An 11,594-nucleotide genomic window follows, 5' to 3' on the forward strand; every position below is an offset into this window, starting at 1 on the left:
GATCCCCAAGATAGACTTGGGGTTTCACTGAGCCTCTTCTCTCCTCTTCCCGTGTTTCCACATTGAATAAGTCTCTTTTTTTTCTTTCTGCTTTTCATGTTTAATTTGGCTCTTTTAGTTCAATTATTAGTGACTGCGTAGCCATGCCTGACTTGGGGCACAGATTGTGGACCTCAATTTTGATAACAGTACAAGCATTATGGGAAACAGTATGGAGAGTCCTCAAAAATAAGACTACTACCTGATCCATCACTCTCATTACTAGGAACAGAGTCAGGGAAATGCAATCTGCACATCCAAGGGATAACCTCACCCCCATGTTTCCTGAGTGCACACTATTCATCATGGCCAAGAAACAGACCACATGTCCACCAAAATGATGATGACTAGATAAACTGGTACATATATACAAGTAAATATTATTCGGCCAAAAAGAGAGAATAAGAGAAAACAAAGTCCTGTCATTTGTGATACTGTGGATGGAATTAGAAATTATGTTCAGTGAAACAGAACAGCCATCATAGACGGGTGCTGGTTGATCTCATCTACATGGAAAACCTAACAATGTTGGCTTCCTAGAATTTGAGAACAGGATGTTGGTTGCTAAAGGCTGCAGAGAGAAGGAGGAAGCAGGAGGGCTGGAGAAGTGTTGACCAGTGAGCACTCAGTTGAACATGAACCAGAGTTCTGCTCTGCGTCTCTACTCTGTGGTGATCTGCCTACAATAATGTGTATTCCAGAAAGCTACAAGAAAAGAATTTCAATGTTTGACCACAATGAAATGATAAAAATTTGAGGGGATAGGCAAGTTTAATCGGATTTAATAACGAGATAATATACATATGCATAGAAATGGTACCCCATAAATATGCACGAGTTTTATATATTCTTATGTGCACATTTTATAAATAAATTTGATTTAAATGTAAAAACAAGAAAAGAAAGTATTCACTTCGCAGACCACAATCAGGGCTCAAAGTTTCCTGGCACGGGTTTGAAGCACTCAATTTACCATGTTTGTGAAATCAGTTTCAAGTTGCCTTCTCCCCCAAAGCAAGGTCAGAGAAAGGCCATGTGTCTGGGCCACACTGGAAGGCTGAGAGTCGGCTCTGATAGCCTTCCAGAGCCACCTGCACACTGTGATTCAGCCGCAGCCATGAAGTCTCATCTGCTCAACTGAACAAAGGAAATGGTTTTCCAATGAAAATTAATCAAGCTGTTACTGCAGTTTCACCTGGTTCCTTAAATGGTTACATACTAGGTTTTTCACCTTTCTGTGGAAGGTCTGTGCTTTCAAAACTTACCCACGGGGGAAAGTTCTAGATCCCTGTCTGGGGACCCGGGTGCATGGTTACAAAAACAGCTGTGCTGGAAGTTACACTGTTTTGCACACTCAGTTGGCTCTGGGTGGCAGGAAAGCTGTTTCCACTTTGCTTAATGAGTAGATTAAGGCTGAAAGAATGCGATGCAAGCCAGGGGTCCCTTTCCTCCACACAGCTAGATTCCATTCCTGAAATGCAGACGTTTGGCCACTTTTACACCCTGAACAAGTGCTTCTTAATCGCCAGTGGAGGACCGCAGGTGTTTCTCCCAGAGCAGCCTTCCAGGCAGCTAAGACTCGGTGGTTCTGAAGCTGAGAGTGACCCATCTGATGAACTGGACCTTTGCTTTGGAGTCTGGCAGCCACAGTGCTCACTAGACTGCACGCTGAGCATGTGATGATACCTTAGTTGAAAGTTACAAGTGGAATCTGTAACACCGCTATAAATGGTTTTATTTTCGTTGGGCGAGAGCCTGTCTCTGAATGAAGTCATGATTCCTTCATGGAGCTTCAGAGACTTCAAATCTGGCATCCGGCCTGGGCTTTTTAACATTTGCTGAGCACGATTGTTGGGTTGCTTCAGGACACTGCAATGGGACTTCTGAAAGTTTTCCTTCCCACAGCTGAAGAGTGTCCACGTGCCCTTAGGTGGCACCTCCAGAACACTGATGCCACAGGAGGTAGGCTAGGCCTCTGGACCACAGAGAAGGCTAAACCACGACCCACAGTTTGAGGGGAGGGGTTAGAACCGAGCCGTTAAACCAACGCCCAGCCCTCACAGCTGTGGGGAAGATTAGTTTCCTGAATCTCTCTGACACCTGCGCGCGCTGTCACCTTAATTCAGAAAACAGAGAGAAGAGAGGCTGGAACTGCAACAGTGTCACCAATAACAAAGGCCTGGGCACAACAACATTTGCCTACCGCCTTGCACTTCCGTCAAGTGTGCAGAATTTACAGACTATTCTTTAAGTCGAAGTCACTGTGTGCGTACTGTCACCTGTCCTGCTGAAAGCTCCTTGGATGGAGGAAGCAGATTGCAATTATTCTCATAACAAGCTTGAGGTAATAAGACCTGTTTTGAATGCCAGACTTTCATAGATTCTTGGCCTTCTGGTATTACTTAGCTCCTCAGGCCCCAGTGTACACATCTGCTAAATGGGACTAACAGCTTTAGCATCAACTTTGCCCTTAACTTGACAATGAAAGCGCCAGCTGTAGTGCTTTGCGTGCACACAGGAGACATCTGAACAAATTTTCTAAAAATAAGCAGCTAACATTTTCAAAAATGGAAAGAAAAAAATATATATATATACTGTGCAACAATCCTGCCTTTGAGTAAGAGAAAAAATTAAGGGGACCCTGCTGGCTGTCCACTGTCCATCATCAAAGGGCACATTGGTGGTAGATCCCAAAAAATCAAATCTCCTGAGGCTGAAGAGGTTACTCAGTGGTTAGAAGCACCTGTTGCTCCTACAGAGGACCAGAGCTTGAATCCCAACACCCACACAGTGGTTCATAATTATCTATAACACCAATTTCAGGTGATCTGGTACCTTCTTCTGACCTCCTTGGACACCAAGCATGCATGTGGTGCACATGCATACATGCAGACAAAATACACATAGAATAAAATAAATACATCTGACTTTAAAAAGGACTTAAAAAAACACAAGACCCCTGAATTTAAGATGAATTCTTGAAGATTATCTAAGAGTCTGAAAATGTCTGAATTCCAAGTCTGCAATGGTCCATCAAGAAGTAGAATGGAGCAGGCAGATGGAAGATCTTCAGGGACTGGGGAATCTCATCTGAGCTAATATAATTTTTGGATACATCTCATAGCAGCTTTGTAGCCTCAACCAAAGGCATGAAAAACAGAGTTAGGCTCAAGAATATCTGAGAGGTTCATTTTCTTGGCTAGAGCGATAACATTCATGGTGTGTCCTCATATACAGAAAGGCTTAAGATGAGCTAGAAGAAAGCATAATAACAAGATTTCCCATTCCCACCTCTACCTCTATATTAGGTCATTTTCCATTCCTGTATCACCATACTTGGAGCTGGTTAACATATAGATGGAAAGCTCACAGTTTTGGAGGCCAGAAATCCAAGATAGACTTGGCCCGTGGATCTACCTCTGCTGAGAGGCTTGGCTGAATCCCATTATGACTGATGGCATCGAGATGGGAGCGTGTGAGAGGGACAGAACACGGGGCAAGGAAGGATGCCAGGGGCTGAGTACCCCCATCAGTGACACAGGGTGACATCAGAAGGTGAGGAAGCCTGCAGCCGTGGAAGAGGAAGACTGTTCACCACAGCTTCCAGAGATGTGCAGTGACTATGGGCTGGGTGTCACTGAATGCTCTGATTTTTCAAAAATCAGTTTGAAGTCCAAATCTTCACGTGAGTCATTCCAAATTTGAAACATTGGTAAAATGCCATTCTTCATTTAAAATGCATCTGCAGGGCATAGTTAAACCAAGACTAAGCCTGTCGGGTGAGGAGGAGGCAGTGGAAGAATGTTTAACTACCAAGAATAAGGAGCCAGAGAGCTGCTGGTAGAGCCAAACAGGATAATGAGTGCATGAGGTATTGGATGGGATATTTTGAAGCAAGGCACATGAGCTTGGAACTCACTCGGCTTTTGCAGTATTTGACCCCTACCGTCCTTTGCCTCCTCTCTGTGAACAGGGAAATAATAATGACCAAACACAGCCAGTGAGATCATTGGAGAGGCTGCGCCAGGGGAACATGCCTGGTGTCTGGTTGACGGAGTTCAGTCTAGGGAGAATGTGGAGGATGGGACCTCCAAGGCCTTCTGGATCCGGACGTGGGGCCAATTTGAGAATCTGGGTTTCTCTTTAATGGTCTAGCAATTTTTAAAATGGGTCACTTAAAATCCTCAGGAAATGAGCAAAATCTTTGGAGAACTCTTGGCTATAGAGGAATCCCTAGGTTTTGAACGAACATGTTGCCATCTTTAGACCTGTTGACTTTGAAAACAGAAACCAATGGCTTTGCTTCTTATTCATATTTTAAGAGAATTTCACCGAAAACTTTTCTAGTTTCTCTATTTTTTTTTCCCTTTTCATTGTTCACTGTAAAAAAAAAAAAAAAAGGTGGAAGAAATGTAATGTAAGTAGAGGTCCAGGTCTATTAATAGATAAGACTTGGCCCATGCCCTTGGGTTCTTTCTGGAAATCCTGCGTTTGGTGTATTTTATGTACTCCACTGAAGCCAGCATGCACCTGTGTACTAAGGACGGATGGTCTGCTCAGTGAGGTCATCGGCAGAAGCAGAACTGGTGGCTTCAGATGGGACCAACCGAAGTAAGTCCTCAACTTGAACTTCTGAATCACACATTAAAAAACAAACCAACAGCCGGGCGGTGGTGGCGCATGCCTTTAATCCCAGCACTTGGGAGGCAGAGCCAGGCGGATCTCTGTGAGTTCGAGGCCAGCCTGGGCTACCAAGTGAGTCCCAGGAAAGGCACAAAGCTACACAGAGAAACCCTGTCTCGAAAAACCAAAAAAAAAAAAAACAAAAAAAAAAACCAACAAACAAAACTAGAAATTGACCTCAAAAGTCACAATATTGTACTCTGTAGTTAAGATGTACTCTGTTATTTCTGAGTTGTCATTTTTGTTTTTCTTTCTTTCTTTTATTGAAAGTAGCTTTTTTCCCACAAAATGTATCTTGATTATGTTTTCCCTTCCCTCTACTTTTCCCAGTTCCTCCCCACATCCCCTCCCATCCAATCCACCTGCTTTCTGCCTCTAATTAAAATACAAACAGGATTCTAAGGGATAATAATAAAATATAGTATAATGTAATAAGATAAAACAAAAACTTACCACATTGGAACAGGATGAAAAAACAAAAGGATAAAAGTCCAAGAAAAGACAAGAGAAACAGATATAGATGCAAGACTCACTCATTTGCACACTCAGGAGTCATAAAAACACAAGCCTGGAAGCCATAATACATATGCATAATATAATATATATAATAATATAAACTGTCGAGTTTAGAGGGATGGGATAACTAAATAAATAAATGAATAAGTAGATAAAATATATAAATAAAATACAAATTTAAAAAGATTTTTTAAAAAAGTCTTGACATGACATTATGAGAGAAGGAACCTCCAAAGACGCCATTGAGTTTGTTTTCTGTTGGCCATCTACTGCTGGGGGTGTGAACTACCCTTTAAGAGTAGTTTGTTTCCTTAGTGAGACTCCTCTGGAGAAAACTAAATTTTCATTTGCAAGTGGCTGTCAATTGGTGGTAACATCGGGGTTAGGGATGGGGGCATGTGTCAGCTTCTTTCAGCTCTGGGGCCCCACCTGCTGGAGACCCTGCGGCCCTGTGCATGTTGCCTCTGCCAGTTCCGGTGTGCATCAATCCTGCTGACTTAGAAGGCCTTGCTTCCTTGGTGTCCTCTATCCTCGATGACTCTTACACTCTTTCTCCCCCTTCTTTCACTGGGTTTCCTCAGCCCCGAGAGCAGGGATTTGATGGAAACATCCCATTTAGGGCTGAGGGTTCCAACGTCTCTCATCCTCGGAATATTATCTGGCTGTGGGTCTCTGTTACTTGTTTCTATTTGTTGCAGGGGGAAGCTTCTCTGATGATGGTTGAGCAAGACACTGATCTGCGAGTATAGCAGAGTGTCATCGGGAGTCATTTTATTGCTGTAGGTAGTTTGTTTGTTTGTTTGCTTGCTTTTCCTGACAGGGTTTCTCTGTTTCACAGTGTAGACCAGACTGGCCTGGAACTCTGCCTCCCAAATGCTGGTCTGGGCATGTGCCAACACTGCTCAGCAAAGCTTTGTAGTTTTGTTTTGTTTTGTTTTTTTCTGGTTTTTCAAGACAGGGTCTCTGTGTAGCCTTGGCTGTCCTGAAACTCGATCTGTAGACCAGGCTGGTCTCAAACTCACAGAGATCCGCCTGCCTCTGCCTCCCGAGTGCTGGGATTAAAGGTGTGCGCCATCACCACCCAGCTGCTATGTTCTTTTAGTAAACCAGTAGTGAGTGGTTTTAGCATAGGTCAGTGGGCTATCTAGTCTCAAGTCTTGGTCATCCAAGCAGTGGATTTAATCTAATGGAGTGGACCTTAAATATAATCAAACACAGGTTGGTTTCTCTCACAAGCTTTGTGCCACCATTGTACCAGCACATCCTGCAGGCAGGACACCATTGTAGATCAAAGGTTGTACCTGGGTTGGTGTTTATCTTTCTCCTTTGGTAGAATATTCTATTGCTGTGATGACCAAAAAGAAGGTTGGGGAGGAAAGGGATTATTTGGCTTACAGTTCCACATCGTAGTCCATCAGGACAAGAACTCAAATTCCAGATACCTGGAGGCAAGAGCAGATGCAGATGCCCTGGAAGGGTGCTGCTTACTGGCTTGCTCATCGTGTTTTGCTCAGCCTATCTGCTTCTAGAACCCAGGACCACCAGCCCAGGAACTGCTGTGGATATCGCTCTATATAAATAAAGCACTGATTGGCCAGTGACCAGGCAGGAAGTATAAGCGGGACAAGGAGAGAGGAGAATTGAGGAAGGAGGAAGGAAAGAGAGACCGCCTGGAGCTGCCACCAGGACAAGGAAGATGTAAAGTACCGGTAAGCCACGAGCCACGTGGCAAAGTATAGATTAATAGAAATGGGCTGAATATAAGAGTAAGAGCTAGACAATGATAGGCCTGAGCTAATGGCCAAGCAGTTTAAATAATGTAAGAGTCTGTGTGTTTATTTTATAAGTGGGATCCGGGACTGGCGGGAGCTGGAGAGAAAATCTCCAGCAACAAGGAACAGCACCACCCTCAATGGACTGGGCCCTCCCAATCAATCACTAATTAAGAAAATTCCCTACAGCTAGATTTTATGGAGGCATTTTCTCAATTGAGGGACCCTCCTTTCAGATGACTCTAGCTTGTGTCAAATTGACCTAAAACTAGTCAGGACAAGTGCAGAGTACGTCCCTGTACCAAAGAGGCTAGCACATAAAAGTGAAGGCTCTGTGTAGATACCAGCTAGAATTCTCTATGCTCAAGGAGTTGTGTAAGTGTTGTCTTAAGCAATGGGGCCTTGCTGTCAGTTTGTGGAGAACAAACTATAGTCTTGGCAACAGCCCGGATTGTTTGGGGGTTCCAACAGAACCCCGTTGGCCAGTTAGATGTAAACCATTGCCAGTACTGGAAACACAAGAGATGTCCAGTTAGGGCTCTGTCATCCCCATTATTTGGCAGTTTCATTTAGATTGCCTTTATATATGTATATATTTTAGGAGACTTCTACTGTATTAGGTTTTCATACTATCCCTCAAATGGCCTTTGGTTTTAGCCCTCTCTCCCCACATTCCCTCCTTCATCCCCCTCTTCACTCCCTCTCCTCCTTATTGAATCTTCCCTTTCTAGCAGCCCCCTCCCCATCCATCCATAAGTATCTATTCTACTTCCCTTTCCTAGGGTATCTATCTGCCCCACCCCAATCCCAGTCCCTTACTCTATACCTAACCTCTATGTTTCTACAGATTGTAGCTTGCTTATGATTGACGTGACAGCTGGTGTCCACAATAAGTGAATACATACCATACTTGTTTTTCTGGGTCTGGTCTACCTCATTCAGGTAGATCAGATTTTCTCTAGTCCCATCCATTTATCTGTGAGTTTCATGATTCATTTTTTTTTTTAATTTCCCAGTAATACCCCATCCTGTAAATGTACATTTTCTGTATCCATTCATCTGTTGATTCCAATAGAGCAGCAATGGACATGGTTGAGTAAGTGTCTCTGTGGCAGGATAAAGGGATCTTTGGGCACATGCCCAAGAATGGTATATAGCTGGATCTTGAGGTAGATTGATTCTCAAGCTGAGGAACCGCCATGTTGATTTCAAAGACAACTTTGTCTTGTTCCTGATTTTAGTGGAATTACTTTGAGCTTCTCTCCATTTAAGTTGATGTTGGCTACGGTCTTGCTGTGACAGTACAAGTTTGCACTCCCACCAGCAATGGACAAGTGTTCCCCTTACTCCACATCCTCTCTAGCATAAGCTGTCATTTGTTTTATTGACCTTAGCCATTCTGCCCAGTGTCAGATGAACTCTCTGAGTAGTTTTGATTTGCATTTCCCTGATAGCTAAGGATGCTGAATATTTAAGTGTTTCTCAGGCATTTGAGATTCCTCTATTGAGAATTCTGTTTAGGTCTGTACCCCCATTTTAATTGGGTTATTTGTTTTCTTGATATCCGTTTTTTTTTTTTAATTTCTTATATTTTCAATATTAGCCCTCTATCTGATGTGCAGTTGGTAAAAAAATTTTTCCTATTTTACTGGCCTCCACGTTGTCCAGATGATGGTATCCTTTGACATACAGAAGCTTTTCAGTTTCATGAGGTCCCATTTATTAATTGTTGATATGTGCCTGTACTAACAGTATTCTGTTAAGAATTTTTTTTTTCTGTGCCAATGAGTTCAAGGCTATTCCCCACTTTCTCTTCTGTCAGGTTCAGTGTATCTAGTTTTATGTTGAGGTCTTTGATCTACTTAGAGTTGAGTTTTGTGGAAGGTGGTAAGCATGGATCTATTGGCACTCTTCTGCATGCCGCCATCCAGTTTGGCCAGCACCATTTGTTGAAGATGCTGTCTTCTTTCCTTTGTGTATTTCTGGCTTCTTTATCAAAAAGCATGTGTCCATCGGTATATGGATTTATGTCTGGGTCTTCCATTTGGTTCCATTGATCAATGTCTGTCTTTGACCTGATATCATGTTGTTTCTATTATTATAGCTCTGTAGTATAGTTTGAGGTCAGAGATGGTGACATTTCCAGAAGTTCTTTGATTATTCAGGATGGTTTCAGCTATCCTGGGTTTTTTCTGTCCTCTCAAGATCTGTGAAAAGTTGTGTTGGGATTTTGGTAGGGATTACATTGAATCTGTAGAATGCCTTTGGTAGGATGGACATTTTTACTACGTTGATCCTACTGATCCATGAGCATGGAAGATCTTTCTATCTTCTGGTATCCAATTTCTTTCTTCAAAGACTTGAAGTTCTTGTCATACATGTCTTTCACTTCCTTGGTTAGAGTTACACAAAGATATTTTATATTGTTTGTGGCTATTATAAAGGGTGTTGTTTCCCAGATTCTTTTCTCAGTCTGTTTGTCATTTGTTTATAGGAGAGCTACTGGTTTTTGTGAGTTTATTTTGTATCCAGCTATTTTGCTCACAGTGTTTATCAGCTGTGGGAGTTTCCTGGTATAATTTTTTGGGTCACTCATATATACTATCACATCATCTGCAAATAATGATATTTTGACTTCCTTCTTTCCAATTTGTATCCCCTTAATCTCCTTCAGTTGCTTTATTGCTCTAGCTAAGACTTGAAGTGCTACATTAAATAGTTATGGAGCAAGTAAACAACTTTATCTTGTTCCTGATTTTAGTGGAATTGCTTTGAATTTCTCTCTCTTTAAGTTGATGTTGTCTATTGTCTTGCTGGAAACTGCCTTTGATATGTTTAGGTATGTCCCTTGTATTCCTAATCTCTCCAGGACTTTTATCATGAAGGGGTGTTGGGTTTTGTCAAAGGCCTTTTCTGAGTCTAATGAGATGATCATGTGGTTTTTGTCTTTCAATCTGTTTATATGGTGAATTACACTGACTGATTTTTGTATATTTAACTATCCCCACATCTCTGGAGAAGCCTACTTGATCATAGTAGATGATTTTTGTTACGTGTTCTTGAATTTAGCTTGCAAGTATTTTATTGAAAATTTTGCATCTATGTTCATAAGGAAAATTAGTCTGTAATTCTCTTTCTTTGTTGGGTCTTTATGTAGTTTATGTAGCAGAATAATTGTGGACTCAAAAAACAAATTGGGTAATATTCCTTCTGTTTCTATTCTGTGTCATAATTTGAGAAGTATTGGGGTTAGCTCTTCTTCAAAAGTCTGGTAGACTTCTGCACTAAAACCATCTGACACTGGGTTTATTGTTTTTGTTGTTGAAAGAATTTTAATGACTGATTCTATTGCACTAGGGCTTATAGGTCTATTTAAATTGCTTATCTGATCTTGATTTAACTTCGAGTGGTATGTATCTAGAAAATTATCCAATTTTTTTAGATTTTCCAGTTTGGTAGAGTTTGTCTTTATGGGTCTTTGGGTTTCCTTGGTGTCTGTTGTTATGCCCCCCTTTCATCTCTAATTTTTTTTTTTAATTTGGATCCACCTCTTACTTAATTTGGAGAAGGGTTTGACAATCTAACTGATTTTTCTCAAAGAACTAACCTTTGTTTCATTGATTCTTTGTAATTTTTGTTTGCTTCTATTTTATTGATTTCAGCCCTGAGTTTATTCCTTACCATGTACTCCTTTTGGTGTGATTTCTACTTTTCATTCTAGAGCTTTCAGGTGTGCTATTAAATTACTAGTATGCGATTCAGAACCACCTTCATTGTGTCCCATAAGTTTGGGGTATGTCGTGTTTTCATTTTCATTCAATTCTAGAAATTAGTTTCTATCTTATTTCTGTCATTCAGTAGTGAGCTGTTCAGTTTCCATGAGTTTGTAAGCTTTCTCTTGTTTCTATTGTTGTTCATATCCAGCTTTAACCTGTGGTGGTCACATGGGATGCAGGGTGTTATTTTAGTTTCATTGTATCTGTTGAGACCAGCTGTGGGAGTATGTGGTCAGTTTTGGAGAAAGTTCCATGAGGTGCTGAGAAGCTATATTCTTTTGTGTTTGGGTGAAATCTCTGTAAGGAAGGTTCATTTGGTTTATAGCGTCAGTTAGCTCCAGCATTTCTCTGTTTAGTTTTTGTCTGGATGACCTGTCTATTGGTGAGAGTTGGGTATTGCAGTCTTTCTCTATGAGTGAGTGAGTCAATATATGATTTAATTTGCAGTAGTGTTTCTGTTATGAATGTGGGTGCACTTGTGTTTGATGAACAGATGTTAAAAATCAATGTCCTCTTCGTGGATATTTCCTTTCATGAGTATATAGTGTCCTTCCCTAACTCTTCAAATTAGTTTTGGTTTTGAAGACTATTTTGTTAGATATGAAAATGGCTACACTAGCTTACTTCTTAGGTCAATGTTCTTGGAATACCCTTTTCCAACCCTTAACCCTGAGGTGATGTCTTTCCTGAAGTTGAGGTCTGTATCTTAGATGCAGCAGAGGGAAGATGGATGGATCCTGTTTTCACATCCATTCTGTTAGTCTGTGTCTTTTTATTGGTAAATTGAGACCACTGATGTTGAAATTTA

Source organism: Peromyscus leucopus, chromosome 10 (assembly GCF_004664715.2).
Source record: "Peromyscus leucopus breed LL Stock chromosome 10, UCI_PerLeu_2.1, whole genome shotgun sequence".
NCBI classification, from domain to species: Eukaryota; Metazoa; Chordata; class Mammalia; order Rodentia; family Cricetidae; genus Peromyscus; species Peromyscus leucopus.